Source organism: Prinia subflava, chromosome 7, assembly GCF_021018805.1.
Source record: "Prinia subflava isolate CZ2003 ecotype Zambia chromosome 7, Cam_Psub_1.2, whole genome shotgun sequence".
Lineage (NCBI taxonomy): Eukaryota > Metazoa > Chordata > Aves > Passeriformes > Cisticolidae > Prinia > Prinia subflava.
Window position 1 is genome coordinate 18,018,113 of NC_086253.1, and position 27,571 is coordinate 18,045,683.

Sequence of the window (27,571 nt, forward strand, 5' to 3'; positions counted from 1 at the left end):
CTGGCAGGATGTGGATCCTGTCACACATTTAGTAATAGACACCACCAATAAAAGACAATCCTTGTCTTTTTATTCTTCCAACTGCTGAATTAATATAGCAGGTTTTCTTCAGTGAAAATCTGCTTCTGAAACCAGCCCTTAATATGAGGTGGGAACGGGCCTTCTTTACCATCCTGGGAACTTGCCCATAGGGAAACAGTAGTGATGGAAATCCTGTCCTGGTTTCTGCAGTTAGAGTGCTGGATTGAAGTTGTCTATCAAATCTTTGGAGACTGCTTCCACTGTGTAGATCTTAATCTTATTTAGTCCTATGTTAAACTTCGTGGTTGTTTACAGCAATCATAGAATCACGGAAGGGTTTGGGTTGGAAGGGACCTTAAAGATCATCTGATTCCAATTCCTCTCATAAGCAGGGGCACCTTCTACTAGAACAGGTTGCTCAGAATTCCATCCAGCCTGGCCGTAAACACTGCCAGAAATGGGACATCCACAGCTCCTCTGGGAAACCTGTGCCAGTGCCTCACCACCCTCACAGTAAAGAACTTAGTAGTATTTCCAAGTACCACACATCATGATTGTTAATGTATTACATAATGTACTGTGATTTTTTTTGTTAGCTTTTCATTTAAATTCTCAGACTCCTCCTACATATTTAAAAGCCCACAGAAAATGTGGGGTTGATGTAAGGTGCTATAGCTTCACGATAGCCAGAGATCTGTTTTGAGATGTGAGGGAGGGAATGTATTACTCATAGGTAGCCAGCAAAAATTTCAGGCACTGACTTCAAAAAAATACTTTTACAGATGGCTTGTAAGCTGCATGAGTTACACTCTTCTTTCAGCTTTATTCACGAATTCTCTAGAAAACTGAGAAAATATTATATGGCAAAAATAACTATACAATATTTTCTTAATCTTAGTTAATCTTTAGATTAATTCTTAATCCTTAGTTAACTTTTGGTTGGAGGCAAAACTCAGTTCTGGTTTTTTCTGCATACTACATATTCATGTTCTCCAGTTTTAACCCATGTAATAGTAAGGACATGCTTATATAATTGCATCATTGAAAAAGTTCTTAATCTGATGTTTAATTTTAAATCCTTGCAGTTCTACAATAGATGATTTTGAAAGAGCTGGTCAAGACTGCATTTTTGTTTTCAAAGAACATCCTATTAGATCAGAATTGTGGCTTACTTTAGGTATAATCATTTCCAGGATCTTGTTTTCGCAGTTTACAGAAGTGTTTTCAGTAAAATGGGAAATATTTGATAGAGCCAGTTAGAATAAGTGGGGGACAAAAAGGCATTTTCATTCTAGGCTTTCCGAGCGTTATTTAAAAATATTTATCCAGAGTTCAGAAATTCTCTAAAAATAGTTTTGTTTTTCTAAAGCAAGAAATAATTTGGAAGCTTTGAGAAGAATAGATAAGTGAGAACATCCCTGAGAAACGAAACTGAGTACGGTCTATCTTCCTACACATAAGTTATCTATATTATGGTAAAAGAGTTTTTGTTCCAAATGTTGCTATCCTCCCAGTGTCTTTCATTTCTCCTTGTGATTCCTGATTATGGGATCACTTTTAGACATTTACTGAAGTAAAAATGTAAGGGAGGCACTATTTTTGTTACACATTGCTGGAAGTTGCTTCATTGTTTGGATGGAATTTGCCTAATATTTCTCAGTCATGTAAACATTTGGACAAATATTTATAGTTTCAAATAACTCAGAATCATTTAGCTAATAGAAGAAGAACTTTTTACCAGAAGAAGTTGATTCTTTCCCAGAAGCTTGCAGCAAGGAATGTTACAGATTCCCGAAACACACATTTGAGTTGCACCATCATCACTTGTGCTGCAGAGGCCTTACGGAGACTGGAATTAGTAAATTAAGTCCTTTTTGTCTATGTTTCCACACTTTGGACTATAAGTTTTCAGTTTTAAGAGGAGTAATAAATGCACATTCCTCTTATTATGTATCTATGTTTTTGAAGTTGTAATTTTTTCACAAAATATAAACTACAGACCATCACAAAGGCAAGATAAATAGAAAAAACAGGTTTTCCAATTGAGGAATTTCTGTTTGACTTGATATTTTGATAGGAAAGAGAAAAGGAACATGAATGTATCAAATATGTACTGAGTTTTCACTTCTGTTGAAAAACAAACCCCAGTTTTGTCACTTGGGGAAAAAGAATGTGTTGAAATAATTTTTGCTTTTCCTTTAGCTAACAAATTATTTATCTGTATTGTCTGTATGTGACCAAACATGTGCCAGACAAGGGATCAGACACAAACAAAATAAGGTACCTATCACTTCTGTTTTCTACATATTCCCATAATTTTTAGCAGTGGACTGTTTTTCAGAACAGAAGTGTTCTGAGTGCCCTTGATGAAGGGAAATATTTGGTTAAGAGGTTGTTTCTATTAGTGTGGGTGGGATGTGAGAAAATTCACATTTGGGAGTGGATAAAAAAATCCAAAAGGGCCAGTCATCAGTGATTTGGGCAGAGCATGGAGACTGGGAGGTGAGTGTGAAAGGAAATGGGAGAGATAGGTGGAGACTGTGTTGGGCAAAGTTGATGAGATGAGATTTTGTGCCTTGGCAGTGTGAGCCACTGAAGACTTCTGGAGCAGCCTCAGCTCGAAAAGTTCAAGAGGACATTTTGTGTCAGAGCAATGTGGTTCCAGTATGGAGTGTAGCCAGAGAGCTACTTCTGTTTTCTATTTTTTTCCCACATTAAAAAAATTACAATTGAAAAAAAAGGAAAGAAAAGGAAAAAAATCCTAGTAATTTCCTTCAGCAGACTTCTATCAAGTAGGAGGTCTAAACACCTTGCTGTTCTTATCAATGTTGATACAATTGTGTCAGCAATTCTGCAGATTTTTTTTTATCTAACAGAATGTTAGATAAACTTGCTAAGTTGCTCCATTTACTGTATTGGAGTTGTAGGCACATTAAAGGAGTATAAAGCTGACCTGCATCTAAAAATAGAAGTACCTGGCAGAATGCAAATGGAAATCTGCGTCATACATTTTTATTTGAACAAAACTAACTGTAAATCAGATATGGTCATAAGAGATGGTTTGTCTTAAAATTAGCACAGAGTTTCTGTTTGAAGGGCTGTATCTTGTAAATCACATCTGGACATAATGAAGGGTTTATTTTCAAACTGTTGTATGCAAATGCTGATAATACTAATGCAGTGCCAAGTATGTAATGCCTTTTAAAAAAAAATCTCCCTGAAGTTCTTTATCTGTCTTAAAAGAAGTCAATTAAACAAAGCACACCTGGTTGGTTACTTCCAATACCTGCCCAATACTGTTTCTAGATACTAATAAGGCCATCTGTTATTACTTTAGCTCATAAGTTTCACATAGGCACATGGGGCTGTGCTTTAGAAGTCCTGTACTGTATCACTTAATTAAAAAGAAAATCTAGACAGTCATCCTTGTGATATATAAGCAGTGACTTGACATAATTTTGTGTCAATCCATTAAATGTTTAGCAGCTCAGCTAGAGGCCTAAGTTCCTGTAAGTCTGGATGGATGGATACAGGCATGGACCCACCAACAAGATAAAGCATAATGGTGTAAGTTATGGATTTACAAAAATGAGATGCTGAGTGCTTTCCCACAGGACTGGCAGCACTGGAGCAGCGAGAGTACCACAGCACTGTGTGAGGAGGGCAAGCTCAAGGGCAGCTCCTGTGAAATGCTGGGTGTGTGCTGTAAATCCACACCCTGCCTCAGCTCACATTTAGCAGTCATGTTGTCATATCTTTCTATCGAGTAGAATTGTTTTTGGTGAAAGAACAGCCTGAACCTTCTTTTTTTAATAGAATTATGATGAGCACAGTAAGAATATGTGGAGAAAAAAAGCATCCGGGACTAACTGGATGGTTCATGTGACTGTGAGGGGTTCTGCGTGCCAGGGAGGTACCTCTGAAAATCTGGGCTTCAGTCAGGAAAAGCTTTCTGGGAATGGGACTGAAGCATCTGGGTGTAGGCTGCTGTTGTTTATGAGCACATCTGAAATATGGACCTGATGCATCCTCACAACTGGTTGGTGAGAGGCTTGATTTTTGTGTTTACTGCCTCTGGATAAGACATTTGCTGGCCCTCAGCCTGCTTGCAGTGACTGTGCACAGCTTGGCCTGTATGTGCAGTGCGGCCACTTGTCAGGGGTTCCTGGATACCCGACAGCCCCACTGCAGCTACCTCACACCTGGGAAACAAGCAGAGATGGGCCAGGTACCTCAAGGGGAAGAGGAGGGGGTGTGTGGGCAGAAAGTCTCAGAAGTTTGGTGACTACTTCCTGACTGCTGGTTAATTTGCACATTTTAGCACGTAAACCACTGTTTGTATTTTAAAGGTCCTGCTGCTTGGCCTGTTCATTACTTTCTCAAAGCCAAACTTAAACTCTGTGCCAGGGGACAGAAACCACAGAAGGTTTTCAATGCTGGTTTTTTCTTTCCTTTATGTCTTTTCTGTTTCAGATGAAAACAACATGTATGACTTTAAATTTCTGATTAAACCTATGTTCTCCCATTTCCATATTTGGGATGTGGCACTACAGGAATATTCCCTTACCTTCTTGCCTGGTCCTCCAGTCATTAGACCCAGCTAGGAGTGGTTCTATCTGGGATGGTTAAGAGTGTTAGAGCCCAACTGGAGAAGAAAGAGAGAAACATTTTTCTCTTTGAGTAACTGAAATTGTTTAAGAAGAAGCTAGAGATCCATTTTCTATTTTTTTTGTGGGGGAAAGAGGAATTATCTTGTGAAGTCTGATTTCAGAAACTCTCTGTGGGTTTCCTGTACTTTCTGGGGAGACTAGGAGCTGGTGGAGCATGTGACTCAAGTGAATATGGACCTCAAGAAGGCAGCTTTACCCAATAGTCTTATTGCTTATACATTTTAACTACACAGAATGTCTTTTCCTTTTTTTCCTCCTTTGTTTTTTTAAGTTATGCCTGTTCAACCTGCCTTCAGTTTGTGTATATCCTACTCCTATGAAGCAATCTCTTTGTAGTAATTACTTAAAAGTCAGTTTCTCAGCATATTCCACCTATTTAAACTGTTTGCAATAGTGAGAACAGAGAGCAAATGAGGAAAATGAGAACACAGATTAAGTGGTTTTGTTTTTAAATTAAATGAGTGGAAAATATTAATGGGATTCATTGTTCTCTAGCTGTAAAAGCTGCTATTGAATTCCTGTTTGTCTTAAGTAAACACTTATTCCTGGAACCTTCAAGCAATGTTTTTCTTTATATCAGGTGCACACTTCAGATGCCAATGCCTTCTGCTTAATGACCTGCCGGAGGCCTCGTTCCGCTTTCTCTCATCCTGATCCCTGTGTCAGGGATCCTTCTGATACAGGGCTGTGCAGGTCAGCCAGTGTCAGCAATCTGCCCCATGCTTTGACCATCTGGAGTTCATCCTCAAAGTGCTTTGGGGAAATGTACTTTGCTCACTAAGAACTTAATTAGGCCTGGTAAAATTTGTACTGTCTTTCTTTGTACAGTCTGAAATGTCGTGGCACAACAGAGTTGAACCTAAGATGATTTCTTAGTATCAAACCTGTTCATTTGTTGTAGTGGTAGTTTTGATATATTGATGGTGTTCTGAAAGGCAGTATTTATAGAAAGAGATCATTATATTTTATCAGATCAACAGATTTAGCTGGAAAAATCCCCAGAGCTGTGTTAAGAGGCAGAGGTGCTTCTTCAGTCTTCAAAATTTTGTTGCAGCAACACATTGGTTGAAAAGCTCCAAAATATTGCTTCTCTTTGTAAACCCATTTTGCTTTGAAAAGGTTAGTGACCTGCTCCTGGATAATGACCCAAGAATATTATAACCTGCTATTCCACAAAATAATAACTTTATCTGAAAGTGGGCCTTGTCTGAATTACCTGGATCAAGAGGGGAGGATGCTGTAAGGAGTCAGGTGAAATAGCAGAACAGTTGTGAGTATTTCATTAGCATGGGGTTCCCTAAATTTGTGTCTGATTCAGTCGTTTGGGTGCTGTCTCAAGGTGCTTTTCAGAAGAAGCCTGAAAGAACTTGAAGTAGCGTGCTGTGTGCTAGCCCAGATGGTGGTGGACTGTGGGGGTCCAGAAATGAGAACAGAGATGGGAGCACAGACCATACTCCTTTCCTTTCTTTCACTTGCACAGGGATTTACCTTCTAAGCCATGGCATGAAGGCCACTCTTTTTTTCTTTAGTCTTTGTTGTATTTCTATATTCTGTGTAAACAGTGCTGCCTCAGAGATAAGCACTAGATGGATGCAGAGAAGGAGAGACAAACCAGTTTTCCTGTTGCAGAAATCCCACTATGCTGCAGCTCACTCCACCTCCTGTTGCTGTAGCTGGAAGAATAAAGCACCCTTCAGCTGCATCTCTTTTCTGCCTCCAAAAAAGATTGGGAAAAATAATGCTGCATTCATTCTGCCATCCTTTCTGCCAAGATTAGTGGGCAGCGTGTGCTGAAAGAGAGTTTGGACCAAAGCAAAGGAGAAGCTTGCATAAGAAGCTAAATATTGGTTAAAAACTCATCACTTGGTACCAGAATACAGCTGAATTATTGAACTTGATACTGAAACCCATCCAGTACAAACCTCTGCTGAAATATGATGTTTGGGGTGGATTAATGACTCCCTCTCTTAGAAGTTCTAAATTAAAAATATGAGCAGTCATTTAAAAATCAGAGATCCAGGAAATACAGGATGATTGCTAGAACTGTTTCAAAGCAAAGAATTTGATTACCTATCATTCTAATAACTTTAGGTGTTTTAAATTATTTCAAAATCTTGCTTTCTAAACTTTTTAGGTTACTGTATTTGTTAATTTAGTCAAATTCTATATAAATTCATATCAAAATAAGATGATTAGTGAAGCTTTTTCTTCCTTTCCTGGTAGAAACAATAGGGGAATTCAGCCTTGTTATAAGGCTTGCTTTGAAAATATTTAATAATTATAAGATGAGTGAACTTCTAATTGCACATTTATGATGCCTCATCTGGATTTCCTTTTTCCTCTGAAGCCTCATTTGAACCTAAATTAATTAGGTGACTAATTAAAGGAAGGCCTTTGATTTGAGATCAGGAAAGCATGTTTGAATGAAGGCTACTCCCTCTTCTTTATCTGGCAGCATCCTTGAATATTAGCAGTGTGTAATAATTAGGTGTGTCAAGCTGTGAGTTGATTCATCTTCTTTAAGTGGTCCCAGAGGAAGAGGTGGAGGAACAACCATTCTCCAAAGGTGGCTGAAGAGCATAAGATGCATAATGTGTTCTCAGTTCCTGATGCTTCCTCAGAATATGTACCAGCTAATACTTGAGTTCTTGAGCTCTACAACACCCCAGAAGTACAGACATGAAGTAAAAGGTAGGAGCGTGAACAGAAACACAGCATGTGCATGAAAATAATGTTACCTGTCCAAACTCAGTTCATTTTATAGAGGTAAAACCAAAATCTTTGGCAGGCCAGTTGGTGAGGCACTTGCATCCCTTCCACCTGTTTTGTACAGCTTTTTCAGTGAGCATAAACTATCAGTCCCTCCTGTGACTGATAAAAGTAATCTGTGTACCTTTTGTATGTGGAGCCCCAAACAGCACAATCTTTATGAATAATTTATTCCAGGAGGGTATTTTCCAGAGCTGCTAACCACTGTTGATCCAGTGTTGAATTTATGATTGGATCTGGCAGTATTCTCTAAGTCTGATTTTGGATTGCAACCTATGCACAGGTGCAAGTGCATCTTGAAAAGAAGTGCTGTTAAATATAGAGCAGACCCAAAACACAAAGTCATGGCCTTAGTTCCCTATATTCTGTAATAGGCTATTTTAGCAACAGTCAAACAGACAGCCCAGGCAAAAAACTTAGTCTGGAGTCCTGTGCCTGGCCCAGTCCTTCACGGTGGTCTTCATACCCCTGATGTGATAGCAGCAGCTCTGGTACTAGAGAAGGAGCTCCAAGTGTGTAGGAGGAGTGATGGCAAGCTCCTGCCTATCATAACTGCAAATGAAATGTTGAGGTTGTTTTCTGCAAATGAAACAATTCTATGTAATGCCTACCCTCTCAAGCACAAATAGGATTGGTTAGAATGCAGGTCTACAGTTGCTGAAGGAGTTGATTGTTGAATTCAGGAAGTCGATTGCTGTATTCAGCAGAGTCAGTGTTATTTCTAGCGCACACTGATTGAGAACACGTTATCACACAGTGATCCCCTGTCCTGTTCCCCCTGCAGGCTGTGTGTTCTTACCCTGTAGCTAGATGCTGGTAGCGTAATGGCCAGACGAGGAAGACAATCAACAAATTCATCAAGCTAATGTCTAATTGTCCAGTCTCAGATGACCTCTTCTGAGCTCAACTTCATCTTTGTTAAAAAACAGTGATTTAGAAGTGCTTTCCTACTCTGATAACAGTATTTGTTACTGCACTAATGAAATTAGCAATCAGATTTGATTAATTATACTTTTCTGTAATTTAATATTTTTCTAAGCTTGAAATAATGTGAAAAAGTTTCCTGGCAGAATTCAACTGTCTGGAATTAAATCTCATGGCCAACCAACTGCTGAAATACACTTAATGAGTTCTACAGCTTCCTAAACCAGGTTAGATGAATCATTAGATAATATTGATGGTCTTTGTTTACAGTTTCTCAAGCTTGGTGTTCTTGTTTCCTGTAATGAGTGTTAGTATAATAAACAGCATTATACATAGGTTAAACCCCACTGCTTGAACTCAAAGATCAGAAAGAGATGTACAAAAGTCTTCCTTGTAAGACTGTAGCTGCATCTGGGCTAGGAGGTGGTTAATAACACCATGTTAACTCTCATTCCTGCAGGCACTCCCCTTCAAAGCAAGTGTTTGAAATAGAAAGTAGCACTGTAGTTTGGACATGGGGAAAGACTGAAAAAGGTCCTGAGTGCTGGATTGTATCCCAGGGGATGAAGAAAGCTGTGTACTTGGTGACACAGACTCAATTATTCCTTTATTTCCTCCCTCTCCCCAAGCTGTGCTCATGTTCTCTCTCCAGCTCTACAATCTGAGCTGGACCTAGCCCTGTCCCTTGTGCACCCTGATTGATTTGCCATCTCCTCTGCTCTCTTTAGGAGTCTTCTACCAGTCTTCTTCAGCCAAGCACAGACGTCACCCTGAGCTCACTAAGGAAATCACTACCCAAGCTCTTTGAGATTCCTACCTGTAAATCTCTCCCTATTCTCAGATACCACTCTCCTTTCTAGGCCTTTACAGGTGTCCTTGTTCTGTCTCCCATCAGAGCCCCAAGATCTTGTTATCATTTTGTTTGTTTGGTTCCTATTGCAGTCTGGATAGCAGCTGTGAAATAAAATGCCTTTTCCCCTAATCTTTCTCTCCCTCTCAGTTGTAATTTCTTACCCAAGTCTACCCTTCCTGTTTTCTGTCTGTCTCTCACTCTTCACCAACCTTGCCAGCACTCCTTTTCGGGTTTGTCTCCCTCCTTTGTTGTTCTAGACAATTCATCAGTTTCTAAACCCTAACCTTCCCTGGTGACCAGCTATGACTGCGACTCCTCACTCTCAGACAATCCATTTCATGCCAGACTCTAAATCTGTTTCTTCTCCCAGTCAGTTGTGTCTACAGACGTTTGTTCAGGTGGAATGGCTCTCCTGGTGCTGGGCAGAGTCACTGAGACCATCACAAATTCAGCAGACCAGCCTTCTCCATTCCTGTCTCCAGTGCTGCTCCCACCTGCTGTCACTCCTGCCCCCTTGGGCTGATGCAGGCTTTGCAATGATGGAGCACAAAGTCTAAGCTGTGCTGAGATAAAGCCACCTCAGATTATTTGATGTGCAAAATCAATTATTTCTTTTAATTGTTGGTGTTTTTAAGAGCTGTTATGTTGTTCTGCTATTTTTGGAAGCACTTGTGGTTACCGTAAGCACAGAACTGCTCCCATCTAGTGCAGGCTGTACAAAAGCTGTCAAGCTTCAAAAATAGGCTCAGTTTAAACATGATGACAAAAGGCCAGCTGAAGTTGTCAGTAGAGATTTTGACACTTGTTTCAGGAAGGCCAAGAGTTGTCTCACAATAGGTGTAGCTTCTTATTTCCATGCTCGTAATGCCCAGAGCAGGGCACTTGACAGCTGTCTCTGTAGGTAACCTGCAGATGTGCTTCTCAAGGAATGACATGAAAATGTAAAAAGCTTCATAAGCCAAAGTACAGCCATGTTAAGCCTGCATGTGTAAAAATTATGCTGCTTCTTGTTTACTTGTAAGTCTTTGTTATATACTATTTGATTTCTTAAACAATATGCTACTAGGTCGTGTTTTGTTCCCCAGGTTTTTGAAATTGGACTCAATGATCCTTACAGGTCCCTCCCAAGTTCAGATATTCTTTCCTTCTGGGAAATTGAAGTGCATATTTTAAGGACACAAATTAATTCAGCTCAGCAGTAGCTCTGGCTTGGTTAATTTTTTATACTGTATAAAAAATTTTAGGGAAGTCATATACAAAACCAATCATCAAAACATGGGAGAAGCTCTCTAATACAAGATGCTATCTTTATTTTGTGAATGAGTCTAACTTCAAAAAAAATAAGATAAGACTGTCTTTACCTCTAACACTTCAGTGCTGTGAACATTTTAGCTATAATTTGTTTGCACTTGGGATTCTGGGAGGCATTTTTGAAGGTGCAGAGAAAGAAATCAAGGTCAAAGATCTGTAGGATGCTAATAGAAAGCAGAGGAGAGTTGCAGAGGACTTGGAAAGGCAAGAGCCTTTTAGGAGAGTTAAAGAAAAAGCAGAAGATTGTCAGTGAAGGAAGGCAGCATAACTCAGCAGAAGACCTGTGTCAAAGGAAGGTGGGAATGCAGCACCTCGGCTGAGGTCATTACAAACTTTGGCAAGACAGGTTTCATGAAATTAGATGTTGCATTACATCTGAATGTCACCTAGCATGGGGTAGGGTGTGGCTCAATCCCTTTTGTTTAGTAAGTGTAGACATAACAGAAACAAGTTTGAGAAATCCTGTTTCTGGAGTAGCCAGCCTTTCACAAACCTGCTGGTGAGGGACCACCCCTTGCAAATCCTTTCTCTGCTCACCCATCACAGGGGTTAACGTGGATGGCTGCTCTGCTGCATGTGGTGGGGCTTTTTGGTCTCCTGCTGCAGCTTCTGGAGGTGCAGGGTGCTTGGCAGAGGGTGTTGGGGCAGGCAGGGTGCCTGCTGTGGGCTGTGCTGGTGGGTGCAGAGCTGCAGCACCCTGGGCTCCAGCCCCACCACTGTCCTGCGTGGGGCCAGGGGCACCTTTCACCCCTTTTGTCTCCTCTGGGGCACCTCTGCGTAACCTGACTCTTATTAGCTGAGCACCCTTTTGATTTATGTGTGTAAACACTTTCTGGAAAGAACAAAGGTTAAAAAAGCAAATACAGTAAAAACAAACCCCAGTGCTTGGTTGTCATCTGCTGTTTTACAGAAATTCATGGTCAGGCAAAGGGATTGCATTATTTCTATGGCAGCACCATCGATTTGCTCTTTTCTGGGGAATATGTAGTCTGTCAGTGCCTCTCTGGTGATGTTATAACCGAGGTGTGGTGAGCAGAGCTGAGTGTGAACAAGGTTTGTGTGATCCAGTTGTTGGCCTGTGGGGAAGTAAATCTTTGACTATCAGCCAGCATAGGTGATATCAGATGGTCACAGGTGATGCAGTTTCAAATGCAAATACATGGTGCAGATGAATTAAAACTTTACCAGCTAGGGGAAAGGGGTGTTAGTACACATACCTATTGTCAGCCACTGCTGTCATACTCTTCAGTGTAAACACATGTACTTGACATGGGAAAGGTCTGGTAGTAGGAGTGTGTAAGGTAAATAATGGAGGAGAAACTGTAGGACAAAACAAATAGACATGGAAATTATTCTTTAATTTTTGCAGTGGTTTTTCTTCCACATTATAGCATAATTTGTATTTCTTATCTGTGAATGTCAATTTACAATTTAAAAGCCATTAGAATTTATCTTCTAATTATAAGCATAGTAGAATGAATACAGAAAATGAAAAATGGATTTGTACATGGATTTGACCACAGCATTTCACAGTTCTGAAATACAAAATTATCTTGGCAAAATTACTTACTCTGCCCTTAAATTCCATTTTTCCCAATTTTTTTTTGAGTTTGGCAGGCTGGCAGACACAGTTATAATTATGCTCAAAACAGAATTTGATTAGTACCAGATAGGTAATTTCATTGTATGAGGAAAAATATTGAAGCTGTTGATGATGGACAGAGAAGCTTTGTATGTCATTCATGTTTTGAACTGATGCTCATTTATCTGGAAACAATCAATTCAAGCATTTAGTGGCTTTTTCATCTTCTGGTCTCTTTGTCCAAGATTAAGTATTTTCCATATACTAGATGCTTCAACTTAATCTAAAATTATGGGTTTGATAAGAAGTTATTTGGTCGAATTCAGAAACCGCAGCTGCACAAATCAGAAGAGATAATAATAATTTTCTCTTACATCTATACTAAATTTTTCCTCAATTGCTTCTTTTATGGAGCTTTACGCTTTCTTGAATGTATTTCAGGGTTATAGTGCATGTTCTCAGGCACTGAAACAACTAGAATTGTCATCACAATTAAGCAACAAGGTATGGCAGATGCAGTCCAGGTTTGGAGGAGAAAGCAGAGTGGATGGCAGTCTCTAACTTGTTAATAAACCAGTGCCGGTGTCATTGCTTCTTTCTCCACCAGGGACAAATCACCCAAGTGTTTTGCTGGTCCTCCTTTCCTGAGTTTTTAAGGGACTGTTTCATCTTGTCTTTCTGGAGCAGGCTCAGGTCTGCAAATGGAAAATACATTTATTATAATCTAATATTTATGTTGAGATACCTTTTCTGTAGGCCAGCTGATTTAACTCCTACTCTAGTGAGAAATGGGCTATTTACTAGGAGTGAGGAAATGCAACTGCAGCCTTTCACTTGCCCCTCTTTCCAGCAATGTCTGCTATGCAAACCTGTGCTCCCTGGTTTGTACTTCCTCAGCTTTCTCAGTTTTCCAAAGTAAGACCTATACTTTAGACATCCCGAGCACGCAGTGCTTAATTGGCCAGAATTGCAAAGACCTGCAGTGCTGGGTATTATAGAGATTTAAAACCTGCTGTTTGTTTGTTGTAGTTCTCAGCGTCGTTTTTTTGCAAAAGCTGTTTTGTCCAGAGCTGCCTCTCTTGATACTTTCTTTTTGTGAAGGAGGAAGCTCCAGCTCTTCCCTGAGAAATCAGTGGGTGGGGAGCAAGGGTTGCTGACCGAAAACTATGCCTTTTGATCAATGGCCCAGGAATCAAGAGAGCTGGGGCCAATTTTACACCAGCTTGTACCTGAACAAGTCTGGTCAAGGCACAGTACCTACAGACTTCATAGGGGGTATTATTCATTTACTTGGACTCACTCTTTCCATACTAGGAACTGTGCTGAGCTGTTGTATTGTATGACTTTCCTTTCCTTGTTGGAATGTGATGCTGCTTGTTTCTTTAATATTCAGAGAACCATGTGGCTGGTGCTAAAAATAGTAATGAATAATCATGGCTTTAAAGCCAAAGAAAACAAAGGGAGAATCTGGGAACCCTGAGTGTGTAAGTCTTCTAATTTGGCTGGTGTTTGCTTAGCCTTTTTATTTGGTCTATCTTTTTTGCAATCAAATAAAACTTTGATAGGTTTTCAGCTAAGCTGACTCTATCTGGAAGGCTAACAAGGTTTCCAAACAAAACAATTCTTTTAATGAGATCATAAAGCTGTCTCCTCAGGAATGAAGCAGGGTTAGATGTTCATGGCTTAGTATGCAGAATCTGACGTTTTCAGAGGCCAGAAAAACCCGAGGCTTCTCAGATTTTGTCTTTATCTGTAGTTCAGTGTCATCTCACTGGAGGCATTTAGTCATTGCAGATACTGCAAAGCAGAAGTAGAGCTGATGTGAAAAATTACATTCTAGCACTTCTTTTTCATGTTCTTTTCCCATTGTGTGAAATGGGGGAGTCTATTAACATCACTCTTCTCCTGGAGCTGTATTTCAGCTCCATCTGTTTTGTTGGCTATGAGGTTATTAGCACAGAGGAGAAAACACAAAAGCAAAACAAGTTGCTCTCAGGAAAGCCGTCCAAGCATGAGTATTATAAATGATGGTGAAAACTTACTACCTGTGTTTGGTGAAAATCTTAACAAGTGAATAGCAGAGCATAGAGCCATAAAAAACAAGAGACGTGGTTCTGCAGGAGTTTTGTGCTGAAATGCAAGTGTATGGAGCCCAAGTTACAGTATTTAACACCATCAATGCTTCAGAGGTTAAGCCTCCTGTCAGCTAATTATGGGCATCCTCTGTTGCTCTGGAAATTGCACAGTTGCCAAGTAACTCTAGAGCCCTGCTGCCCATGCAACAGAGGTCTGGAGAATTGTCTCTCACAGCCTGCAATCCCACTCCTGGCTCTTCTCTTACAAGGCTAGCTTTTCTTTTTATTTTAATTGCTTTTTTTTTTTTTTGGAACTCTTTCATATTATTCTGTATGTATATTATTGTTATTATACTGCTCTATTATATATTTTAAATAAATTCAGAGACATGAAGACTGTTGGTGATCAACCCCATGAACAGCTAAGAGAATAAGGGACACTGAAGAAATACCTGAAATGTGTGCTGTGGTGGTTCCTCATGTGTGCCTGTAACTTGTCTGTTCTGGGCAGATGAGTGTTTGTCATAGTAAAATTAAGCCCTTGGTAATGTCAAAAACAGCCTCATTAGACGTCTGTGGAATTTGGCCTTCTAAGTCACAGAGGGTGGGCACACCCCAGGCACTGAGTGATGGCACAAGAAGAAGAGACTTGAATAGTGCCAACTCAAGCTCATCTGTTCATAAACAGTGCCTTTGCACAGAGCTGTGTGTTTGGAGCCCAAATCAAGGCAGTTGCACTACAGAAATGCTGCACAACATCATGCACGACCTGGGAGTTCAGGCACTGCTCAGCACTGGTGTGGTGGCATCACCAACCACTCTGAATTTCTGCTCCCTCAGAGGTATCTGAGCTCTGTTCCAGCGGTTCGTGGAGACCAATGTAAGCAGGCAAGGAGCCCAAGACATGCTGCTATTCAGCAGTTCGTAAAAGTATCTATTTAAAACCTTAATGTTGCGTGTGGAATAAAGGAAACTGCTTTAGAAGGCAAGTTAAATTTTGAGAGTAGTTAAAATAAGCATAAAAGAATTTTGCAACATACACATGGATCCAGAGCAACAGGTACAGCTCCTTAAAAGCTGATGCAACCTCTTTCAGATTCTTTTAGACATACCAGAAATGAACTATAGAAAATTCAACCTAGAAACTTGAGCTAGTGCAAACAGTGAAACTGTTACATTGTGAAATGCTTTGCATTGACCAGGAGCCTGTTATGCTTTTTTTTGGTTTTTTTAACCTGAAAAGTTCCGCTGCTGCAGAAAGATGAACACAGTGGAGTTAGAACAGAAACTCATATTTTAGGGTGTCTTTATTTGAAATCTAGTCTTCCTCTCACTTCCTTAAGCTGAGAAGATAGTGATTAGGTTTAGCTTGGATTTGGATATTAACTGTATAGAATGGTAATGCCCTGATTAAAAGAGAAAGAAAAATAATTTCAAAAAGTAACAACTAATTTATCCTTTTTTTCTATCTTGCAATGGTGGGAAGCTGGCTTGTGATCACCCCATTCCTTACCTGCTGTTTGCCACCAGAGAGCAGAGGCAAAGTTTAAATTTCTATAGTATGTACAACTCACACACAGATGAGAATTCCTGAGTATTTAGCCTGTTTAAATATTCCATGACATTTCTTTCCTGAACTGTGTAAATGAGAAGTCAACATCCAATATTTCTTCACCCTGCCAAAACCTGCTGATGTTTGCCAAGCACTGTGCATCATCCTAGCTGAACTCTCCAAGAGAAATTAGTGTGGTTCAGTGCCCTAATGTGGGCACAGTGCAGGGGCACCTGGAGAGTGTTGCTGCTGTAGGATGAGATTATGTCCAGACTAATTGCAATGTCCTCTCTGCAGCACTGCTTGGGAGCTAGTGTTGCACTGTTTCAGTTCTGGAGCTGCTTTGGCAGTAGATTAAAAAACCTATATATTGACTCTACTGAACACATAAATGTATCTCAGACCTCTGTGAAGGTCATTTGTAGCTCAGATTGTGGCCTAGCCCACAGCCTAACTGGAGCCATGGTATGTATTCCTCCTCTTTTTCCTCTTTTTGAGGAGTCATCTCCTGATATTCATAGCACTTTTCTTTTCCTGTGTTCTGGCCGTACCCCACTGCCTTTGCTCAAGAAGCCCCTTCTTGCCAGGGTGAAGACTCACCACTATTGTGTCTAAAGTCACCAAGTCCTCAGCCTAGTCCAGTGGATAGGAGAGATATTTATCACTGCCTTCTGGGAGCTCAGGATACCAGAGTTCTTGTCCTGACATAACCCATCTGTCAGCAGGGGTCACAGTGTATTGGTTAAGTTCAGAAAATGAGTTTAGGGAAAGAATTCAAATAAGCACTTTTGTGAGCTGCCTCTTCAATTAGCAGAGGGGAAAATAAAGCTGTTTTGTAGGAGTACTGTGGTATGTTGTTACCTTCTGAACACCTTCTGGAAAAGCCGGTCTTCCTCTGTTGATTGTGAGGGACTAGAAACTAAAAATAAAGGTTTTACAGAGAAGCTGCATTTTTCTAAAGAGGGAAAGTTAAGATCAGCACTAGAAAGGCAATGTATTTTCTTGTTGGTCTATGTCACTAGAAATACCAGCTTTTAATAATGCCATTAAATTCTATAGATCTCTGAGTTGTTTGATGATACTCATCACAGCTGTAAGTACTTTTTACCTTTTCTTGGTAATTGCTTGTTATCATTACAAGCAGTCACTGCTTGATCTAATCAAGTTTAAAAGTTTGAATCATAAAATATAAGAGCAGCAGTCTAGAGAAAAGGGAATTTTAATGTAAACTAATACTCAAAGGTATAATTGTTGCGTGGCTTTGCTTTCGTATCTGCAATATATGGCAAGCAACAGTATGAGAGAAGTGGAAACATAGGAGCATCTCTTAAAAGTGTTGTCCTCAAATTACTCCTGTGAGTCAGTAGAAGAGACATGTTTAAGGAAATTATCAAAATTGGAAATGGCTTTGTACATCTGTGTATTTTGGACTATTTCAAAGCACACTAAGCTTTGTATTTAACAACATTCTTTACATGGTACTGTAATTATTTGCTATACTCATTTTTTTCCTCTCTTCTTAACCTTCTTTGAACTTCTAGTTTTTAAACTTTCATTTATTATGATCTTTGTTTTGTTTTCCTATAAATGCTTGGGCTAAAAAAAGACTAAAAATCTTTGTTGTGGGTTGCTATTATTAGGATGCAGAATTTTACACATGAGTCCTCAGTATCCTCAAAGAGTGATACACATCTGATATAGGCAACCATTTTCTGACCACAAGGTAAATTTAAAAAATACATTTATAATTTACTATGTTTCTTTTGTAGTCTTACTGACCAGGCAATTGGTATTTGGTGTCAAATTATAAAAATTTGATACACTGATGACTACTGAAATTTTTGGTCACTTCTCATTGTTTGAAGAGCAACCGGGTTAGCTAAAGGAGGGGCATCTTCAGGCCCCTGACAGATGGCTGTCTCTGCTCCAAAGCCAGTCCTGCTGCACTGTTGCTTGGGTTATCAACTCCTAATCTTTCCAAGTGAAAATTATCTCAAGTAGCTTTGACCCCAGTAGTTGCTCTTCCAGTGATCCTGTCCATAGGTGTTTGCATGGCTAGAAGAGAATGTACAACCAAGCCTTACTGGGAGTTACTCATGAACTAAACTTTCTGGGCTCACATCCCACAAATCTTGGCTCTTTTTTGAACAACACAGCAATTTTCCATCCAAGAACCTTTTCTTCTGAAGGTTTATTGCTATAAAGTGTATGAATCACAAAGGGTTTTGATGAATCAGCTTCCTCTAATAAGTTGAAGGTCTCAAACACCTACCTCCACCTCTAACCTCCTTTCCTGACTCCTTGGCTTTTACAGAATACTTCAGAAAGGCAGCTTGAGTGACCTGTTCTCATTTTTCTTGAAGTACTCAAATGACAAATCCCTGAATGTATGGCCAATAAGACACTGAATTATTATTTTGTTCCATCAAGCTGTGATGATCATCTTGATGTATTTAATTTCCATTCCAGTTTCCTGGCTACATTTATGTATGCAATTGCTGAATACGAGTCCATGTTTACTGTGCTGGCCTTCTACAAAATATAAGTAATAAATTACACGAGATGTTTTGAATCAAATGTAAAAATGACAAAGTTAATTGAAAGGGCTTAAAGGTAGAGGGATTTAGAGCTGTTTCCTTCTCAGAATTTCTGAGAGCTGACATACTGCTTTTCCTGCCTACTGATTTCTGTATGGGACAAGGACCAGATTGCTGGCAAGCCTGACCAAGATTCCAGGAAAAGTGAGAGGAATTTCCTATGAGCTTTTTCACCTTCTGGTTTTACTTCAAGGTCTATGGAGTGGTTTCCTCCTCCTTGGAGGAGGAAAGGCCTCTGTCCTCGCCTTTTCCTTGCAGGGTGGAGGTAGGGGACCTGTGGCTGCAGGTTCAGCATCCATCCTGTGTTGGCTGTGTCTGCTGTGGCTGTGAGCAGTGCCCTGGTCTGAGCACGCACCTTCCCGAGGTGTGACTCTGTGACTTGGCACAAGATGAAGGCTGCACCAGGTGAAGGCTATGCCAGCTGCTCTGTGTGACACACTTCAGTAAAATTTCTCTGCTGTCAGGTAGGAAAGTAGTATTTACTGTAATGACTGAAAGCGAGCCCCATTTTGCTTCTCAGGCTTTTTTTCCCAGGAAACGCTGTTTTCTGTGTAATTGCATTGGCTGAATACCAATGAGTTCCGTGCTGTACATGCAATCCCAAATACAGTGTGCTCTTACATGCTGTTGTGTGGTGTAATGACAGCTGAGGTGATGACATGCTCTGTAAGGCAGTTCTTACCTTCAAGAACTACTTAAAGAAAGGAGATTTAAGAATGGATTTTTTGTAAAGTATTACTGTGTTCAAAAGCATAGAACTTCCAGAGGCTCATGAGTGCAAAGCAACAAATTTTCCATACAAGTCTTTTCTGTCTGTGGAAATGATAGGTGTGTATTTTGTCTTTAAATAGCAGATAGTTTGTCGTTGCATATGCCCCTAGGCAGAGAGGATCTACTCCCTGATGTGCTTTGGGGAATTGGATTTGTTAAACATGCCTCAAATAGTCTCTTCCTATCTTGATCACTAAAAGAAATGCAGGGATGTGGGTGTCTGTGTCCCATTGATCACCAGGTTAATGGTGCATCTTTGAGCAGAAAAAGAAAAAAGGGTTTCTCTTCCAGGAGTAAAACACAGGGCAGCAATTGGGGCCAGGAGTGTGGGAATAGATAGACCATACCTGATGGCTCTAGTGCACTGGGGAGGGTGGTCATTTGGGAAAAGAAATTCTGTAATAAAGGTCAGAGGGAATGTGGGTCACATGGCTTAAATGGCTGCCAGCCCAGGAGGGAGATAACAAGACTGGAAATAGCAAGTGTAGCATACCATCCATGAAAGAAGGGAGAAAACAGTGACCAAAACAATGCAGATGTGTTGTAGTGTGCAAGGCCTCAGAAAAAAACACATTGAGACAAGAATTATGAACATAGGGAGGTTGATAAAACAGAAAGTTGGGTGTAGGTAGGATGTGTTAACCTACAAATGTCTTGAATAAAAATATCTGTTATCTAGTCCTGCTGGTTTCCTTATCTGTGTTCCTGTGAAACTGTTAATATATTCTCAGAAAAAAGTAATACCTGAATCTGGAGAAGTATTAGTGTGAGAAGTGTGATGCTGGTGAAGAGGTATCTGGCAGACGTGTATTGGTCCCTTGGTATTGGTCCTGAGTATCATACCAAAAAACCACATGAGGACTGCAATACTAGAAATCAGCCTAAATATATATACAAAATGGCAAGAATATTAGCAGTTAACCATTGTTTGCTTTAGCCTGAAAAAGGAAAGCAGGTTAGGAGGAGAGTAGTAGGGAGAGTAGCAGGGAGAGTAGTTTATCTAGCTATTTCTGGCTCCCTGCCTTCTGTAGTGTGGAAGGAGTCACCTTGCAGTGCTAGAAACTCCGTTGTAGTTCTAATGTCACATTTTAACTCCTTCCATCTCAGGCCAAGGCTAAAATTCTTTTAGTGAAGCTTGTTCTGCCTGATGGGGTTAATATTGTGGCAGAAATGGCTTTAGCATCCAGACTATTCTACTTTAGAACAGAAAAAATAAAGATAAGATAGAAGTTATCTCGCAAAACATATCTTGCAATTCCTGCAAACAAAAGCCCACAAAAAGCCCTGTGCATTTTCTTATCTGTGAAGAATTTACTGTATCACTAGGATCTGTGGACTAGACTAAGCATGTGCAAGTTACAGCCTGAACCCCCAGGCCTGTGAGCTTTTATTCCTACTGGCAAGTTGTAAACCCTTTGAGGAGGATGAGAGCTGCACATCTCACCCTGTTCTGGTGCATGTTTCTGTGTGGCAACAGATCACGGCACAGCTGGATTTGCTGTGGGTGAGAACCAACTCCTGCACTAACAGGAGAGAGCACCTCAGCCTCCTTCCCCTGCCTCCCTCTGCATGCCTGTGCCTGCAGACCACAGCCTGCTGTCAGATGTGCAGCTGTGGGGCTGAGTGTCTCTGCTGTGCCATTCCCCAGCCCTGCCAGCTCCTCCTTGCTCCCAGGGGATGGTGTCCCTTGGTGGGTGCTGGCACGTTTTGCTGGGACACCTGCAGGAGAGAGCAGCAGTGATGTGCTGGGCTGCTCCTGCTCCCACCTGTAGTGAATTCCCTTCTCCCAGCAGTGCCACAGAGCTGTGGCTGCTGTGCTCAGGCTGCCCTGGGAGGGGCTGAGGCATGGGCAGAAGGAGGAGGAAGGGGTTTGATGGTGGAGTTCTCTGCCCTGAAGGTGCTCTGGGGTGTCCAGTTCAAGGCAAAGCATCCCAGCAAGGATGGGCTAGATTCTAATGACAGGAAGGTTTCCACTGTTGCCTTGAATCTTGTGTAAATCCAGATTGTTTCAAATGGTGGCAGCAGGAGATGGGGGCCTGCAGACAGCCTGACCTGGAGAGCAAGGGGCCACTGGGAGTCAGAGAAAGCTGCTCCGCTGGTGGAGATGGTATGATGCTGTCACCTGACTGAAAGGTGGCACATTTTGAAGAATTCAGTAGGAAATTTGTCAGCCTTCTCAAACTGGCCACCCCAATGTTCCTGTGCTTACTGGCCTGGATAAAAGTGCCAGTGAATCACTTCTGTTAAGAAAGTATTTCAAGAACAGAAAATTCTCAGAAATGTTGTTCAAATGGGCATCTCCCTGTCTTCTCTTTCAAAGAACAGTTTTAAGCTCAGGACCAGCTGGAACAGGAAACTTTAAAACAAGGACTCCAGAGATGTGTCAGTATCTTGTGTAAGGTATGGCACCTGTCTCAGGCTACTATTATATTGTCCTTCATCAAATATTGCTCTTAACCATTTATAGCTATTTTAATCTTGTATCTTCAACATGCATTTACGTCTTCAACAGATTGATTCCCTTTAATGTGAAATGCACTATGCAAAAATCAGGTATTCTTATACTGTTATCAGGCATAACTAGCCTTATGTATTTTGTTTACAGATTGCACAAAATGTGCTGGAAATTGTTCTTTATGCCTCCTGAACAGATCATCCTGTCTTTGCATTAATGCCGTTTTATGCTCTACTTTAACTTTCAGAATGCAAGACCAGTAGTTGAATCTGCCACATAGTAAATATGACACCTTTCAGAAACGATGGGACTACGAAAAAGAGTCAGTGACTTTCCAGAGGAGACAGCAGTAAGTCAGTAAGAGACAAACAATAGCATGCTTGGTATTACAAATAAATGTAAAAGCTATTGTAAAAGCTATTTCTCCTTCTTTGTGCTACCCTTTGCTGTGATGGTTTGCTGTCTTCATCTCTGTAATATCCAGCTACAGAAGAGCGCTTCCAGCTTTGCAGGCACGTGCATGACGTATCACACACGTGAAAGATGCTGCAACTGGAAACAACATTTATGTGGACTGCTTCTGTGTGTGAAAGGGGAGCTGGATCGAGCCTTGTGCACTTGTTTGATGGGTGCAATCATACTCTAAACCCTGCCAGAAACCCTGACAATTTGCTGTGTTCCCGTTTTCCAGTTTCCCAGGGCTTGTATTTCATGACACTATTTATTCACTCCTGAGAAACAGCCATGTGTTTCCCAAGGCACCACATCTAGAAACTAGCAACAGCTCAGTTGCTGCCAGGAGCCTGTTGTGTACCTGTTGGAGTGTGTGTTTATCATCCTTGAGGGAGCAGGGACATGTCCATGTCTGCCCCATCTGCACCCCCACCACTGCTTGTCTCAGTGGCTGCAGTTCAGAGCGGGTGCCTCAGACAGGCTTTCATTCCATGCAGTGTTCCCTGCTGCCCTTAATGCACCTGGGCTGAAAAGGGATCCTGCTTGTTATTCCTGCTGCTGAGTTTCACCGAAAAGAACCGCCGCAAGCACGGAACAATTACATCTGATCAAGGGCTTCAGGCTGTGGAAAAGTCATACATAATAATTATTCTGAAACGTCTGCTTTGACTGTCTCTGAATATCACAAGCTCTATACTTCATCCTTTTATATTTTGTTCAGCAGTATTTTTCAAATGAAGAACCAAACTCACCTAATAACAAAAGAATGTGCTCTGTGGCCTATGATATGTGCAAACCCTTGCTGTGACTGACAGGGGAGAAGGCTGCTAGGTCAAATCTTGTTTCCTGGAACCACTAACAGTTTATGAGGCCTGTGGAGACAGCGCTGATTAAAAAATAGCAGACCAATCCAAGCATGGTGTGAGGATCAAGGACAGCACGTAACGTATTGTAAGTGGACTATACATTATTTATATAAATTAGCATGAAGTTACAGTTTTACAACTCTGAAAGTCTTAAGTTACACATCAGCTGTAACAGAAGCACCTCTTTAAATCTTAATATATGCAAAATGACACTTGTTACCTTCAAGTTTAAAAAAAAACTTCTTCCAGCACAATTAAGAAGCAATTCTTGTCTTCTTGCTGAACTAATTTATGCTGGTTACTTAAACAAAGAAACACTTAATTTGAAAGTAATGGAAGCCATAGGTTTGCAATAGTATAATTTTTATTGAAAGTGCAGAAACTTCAATGAAAATGCATTAAATGATTATTAAGACTGTGTTTCTGCTAACTGATAGAGATACTTAGCAAGACTTAAAAGCAAGAGCTTAATTAGGTCACATTATGCCAGAAAATTCCAGCTTATCAATAAGCATAATATTTGGGCCTAAGTTTGAAAAGGTTTTAAAGAGCAGCCCAACTATATACCAAATGGTTTATCAATTAATGTTTTAGAGAGATAAAATTATATTTTCCTGAGCAGAGGAATTGTTCGTAATGCTTCTAAAAGTTAACATAATCCACATTTTTAAGCTAGAAGATGGTCTTTGCTGTAGTATTTCCTCTTTGGACTCAAGCAACCAGCCACAGTTTAGATCATAGCTAATGATGTATTCTGATATCCTTGAAGTATTGCTCTGTGCTGCCAAGAAATGTTCAAATTCCTGTTTCATGAATTTGTCTTAGGACAGAGAATATATTGTTGTGAGGTTTTGCTGGCATTTTTCTTTCATAACTGAGCCCAAAGGTTTAGATATTTATTTAATACCTTTGAATTCTGCTTTGTGTACTCAGTAGGAAAAGCCTTATAAAAAGGAGGGAGAGGGATTTTTCACAGAGAGTGACAGGACAAGAGCCAATGGTTTTAAACTGAAACAGGGCAGGTCTACAATAGATGTTAGGAAGAAATTCTTTCCCATGAGGGTAAGGCACTGGAACAGGTTGCCCAGAGAAGCTGTGGATGCCTCATCCCTGGAGGTGTCAGGTTGGACAGGGCTTTGAGAAACTTGGTCTAATGAAATGTGTCCCTGCCCACAGCAGACAGGTGGGAACTGGGTAATATTTCAGGTCTCTTCCAACTCAAGCCATTCTATGATTCTATGATTCTATGATATGCCATAAAAAGAGACACAACTGCAATAAAAGCACATCACTTTCTGTGCTTTAAGGGAAGCAAACACCAAAAACCCTGCACAAGACAAAATGCTTTCTGTCTTGGGTTCCTCTTCAGGTGTGCCTTGTGTCTATTACAGCACTGCTTTGTAAAAGCAACATTGGTCTTGTCACTCCCTTAATTACCCCTTATAAAGCTAAAAATATTTGTGTAAAAAGATGAACTGTAAACAATTAAAAAGCAGCTACTGCCTGGGTACATTAGTCAATGTAATGCCTTACACACATACATTTACACTTCCTAGTCAATTGGAACTGTAACTGTGTGTGAATAGGGGATTTCATCTTTCAGAAGTTTACAAGAAGCTATGTCTTCTTATTGTAGTGAAGTCAGCCATTGCATGTATCTTGAGGATGGGCACCTGGAAGTGGTGCTTGGAAGTGTCTATAGACACTATGGAAGTCTATAGAAAGTCCTGGCATAGTACTTAAAGAAAAAAAAGCCTTGCATTTCTTCATGTGTGACTTAAGGCTGAGGACTTATATCAAATTTAACTACAAGGAGAGTGAGAATGGTTCTTGCAGCATGTACAATGTCAGGTTTCCAAGAATAAAATCCTCCAAAAGAATCTACAGTTTCAATGGCTGACAGCAGGACTGGATAAAAAATGTTTATGTGGCAGAGGTATCACTGAGAGAAGTTGCTGTAAAAGAAGGAGACAATTTTTTTGATGTTTGGCACACTCCTAATTGCAAGACCTCTCAACTATGCAGCAAGACTAGTTTGCCTAATGCAGTAAGAAAATTACTGCAGTGCTCACACAGGAGAGGGCTGTTCTCACACCTGGCTTGACTTGGATTACTTTCCTGATTATCCTGGCAGGAATTAATAGAATAGAATAGAATAGAATAGAATAGAATAGAATAGAATAGAATAGAATAGAATAGAATAGAATAGAATAAGTTGGAAGAGACCTACAATGATCATCTAGTCCAACTGCTTGGGCAGTTCAGGGCTGACCAAAAGTTAAAGCATGTTGTCTAGGGCATTGTCCACGTGTCTCTTAAATGCTGACATGCCTGGGGCATTGACCACCTCTCTAGGAAGTCTGATCTGGGGTTTGACCTGCCTTTTGTTAAAGAAATGCCTCCTAATGTCCAGTCTAAACCTTTTCTGGTGCAGCTTGGAACCATTTCCATGAGTCCTATCCCTGCATCCCAAGAGGAAGGGATCAACTCCCTCCCTTTACTTCCCCTCCTCAGGAAGCTACAGAGAGCAATCAGCTTCCTTTTCTCCTACATGGACAAAGCCAGAGTCCTCAGCAGCTCCTCACATGACATTCCTTCCAGCCTTTCACCAGCTTTGTTGCCCTTCTCCAGACACATTCAAAGACCTTTCTATTAGACGCTAATCACGTGTAATTGCTTATGAACTACACATTAAGGAAAGTTACTGTGTTTGATATTTATTAAATACCAGATGGTTTGATTTTGCTGTTAATTTTGCAGATCTAGTTTAATGTCTTGTACAGAATTAGTGAGTTGGACTATTACTTGGCAACTGATTCCAAAGAAAAAAGATGTATTTCCTCACCTTATGGCAACAGATCACCTTTAGGTAAGTCACCTAGAGTTGTCCAAAAGCTGCTTCATGCATGAAGGCTCAGAAAGGTGATACTGTCAAGCATTTTCCAACAGTAAGTACAGAACAGTGTCATTGATGAAATCATTTGTCATTTTTCACCTGGAGTTTGAGGTGTTTCAAACTTTATTTAGAATGTACATTTTTGTACAAAATTCATGCATATGGCCTTTGAATGAGTAGCGAGTTCTTGGGAGATTATTTTGTCAGAAATCCTCATTTGATGTCACAATCAAATTGGCCTTTTTGGCGGAATTCATTTGAAAGAATGAAGATAAATAAGTGTGGATGTGGAACCTGAGCAGCTGCTCCGTAGGCAGCATGCAGAGGCCAGCAGGCTGCACAAGGCAGGCACAGGAGGAATGCACAGGTGGGAAAGGTGAGATGGAGCTTCTCATCCCTGCAGTCCTACTCACCTGGCTGCCAGTAATTATACTTGCTTGTCCTGCTACCAGCAACACCGTGCCCAGTGTCAGCCAAGAGTTAACAAATCATGGGGGAAGAAAACAATGGATTTCTTAAAATTAAACCTATCTTTAAACTGTCTGTGAACAATAAGAGACAACATTGCTTACTTTCCCAAAGCACTTGAATCTGTAAATTAAGGTTTGCCAAAGAGTGTGAATATTATTATTTATTTAAGAGCTCTCACATTTCCCTTCAGTTCTCTTCCTCTTCCCCATTACTTGTTTGTTGAGAAGGTGCTACTTGCATTCAAGGATATGTGTCAAAAGTGGGAGGCAACCAGAGGCTATGGAATATAAGATTGGTTGAGAGAGTGAACAGGAGTGGGAAAAGAGGGGTGTGGAGTCGGGGCAAGGTAAGGGGAGGGACTGTGAAAAGGTTAGCAGGAGGGGAATAATATTAGGTTTCTTTCGTGATTAAAAATTTCTGACCCCAAAGCATCACCAGGTCTTTGTTTTGGAGATTGTTTTTTAATGAATTATCTTGAACTTTAGTTAAACCTTTTAGTTATACACTCCAGACAAGAAGTAAAAGTTTAGAACAGCTATGGTAAGCAAAGTTTTAAAAAATTATCTGGGATTTAGTGCTCAAAGCAAATTACATGATCCAAATTTTTAGCATTCTTGTTGAAATCAAATGCAAGCTACTGTGGGTACTATTTTTTCACATGCCCCGTTTCAGCCTGTGCCTTGTTGCCTCTGACCATGCCTCCCCTGGGAAAGGGTCAGGAGCTGTGGTGCCTGGTGGCTGCAGGGCTGAGCAGAGCTGCCCCTGCTCTGAACCCCTCACCCCAGTGGCTGCACTGCAGGCTCCAGATAAGCAATCCCTTACATGTCAGTAGATGTTAAGAATGGTGCACCTTGGCAGCAAAACATCAACTAAAGAGGGCATTAAAATAAGATACTTCAGGAACAATAAAAACAACTGTAATAAGTGACTTCAATGAAAAACATAGTTATCATGGAAAATGTGAACAGAATAACCCCCTTAACTCATATCTATGGATGCATTTGTACTGACAGAAAAATTTGAGACATGGTGGTAAATGAGAATAAATTCATTCTGTACTGAAGAGTTGCTCAGTTGTTACAAGACCAAAAGAGATTTCCTTTTTCCTTTGAAACACTTCTATTTGTCTAAAATTGTTTGCCATATTATTGCTTCATAAAAACTATTTCTCCTGTGTTGCAATATTTATTTTCCTTTGTATGTCTGAAAGCTCTTCTTGTAGTTTTTCTCTTTGTAACTCCTTCAGTTCACATTTTACTTCCCCCTTCTGTTCCTGGCATTAGTTCTGTTGAATGCTGTCTGTTT

General features: G+C 40.4%; 1 long non-coding RNA gene across 3 annotated transcripts in view; it reads right to left on the reverse strand.

The window, feature by feature from the left end:
- The window catches only part of LOC134552780 (uncharacterized), a 41,315-nt gene that overhangs the window by 4,425 nt on the left and 9,319 nt on the right, over window positions 1-27,571 (reverse strand). The window contains exons 2-3 of one of the 3 annotated variants that reach the window (XR_010080942.1): window positions 11,766-12,825; window positions 4,589-4,666 (exon numbers count right to left, since the gene is read on the reverse strand). This is a non-coding gene — a long non-coding RNA (uncharacterized LOC134552780). Of the gene's footprint in view, window positions 1-4,588; window positions 4,667-11,765; window positions 12,826-27,571 lie in introns of those variants that run through there. The other 2 variants (XR_010080943.1, XR_010080944.1) reach the window with 2 other exon arrangements.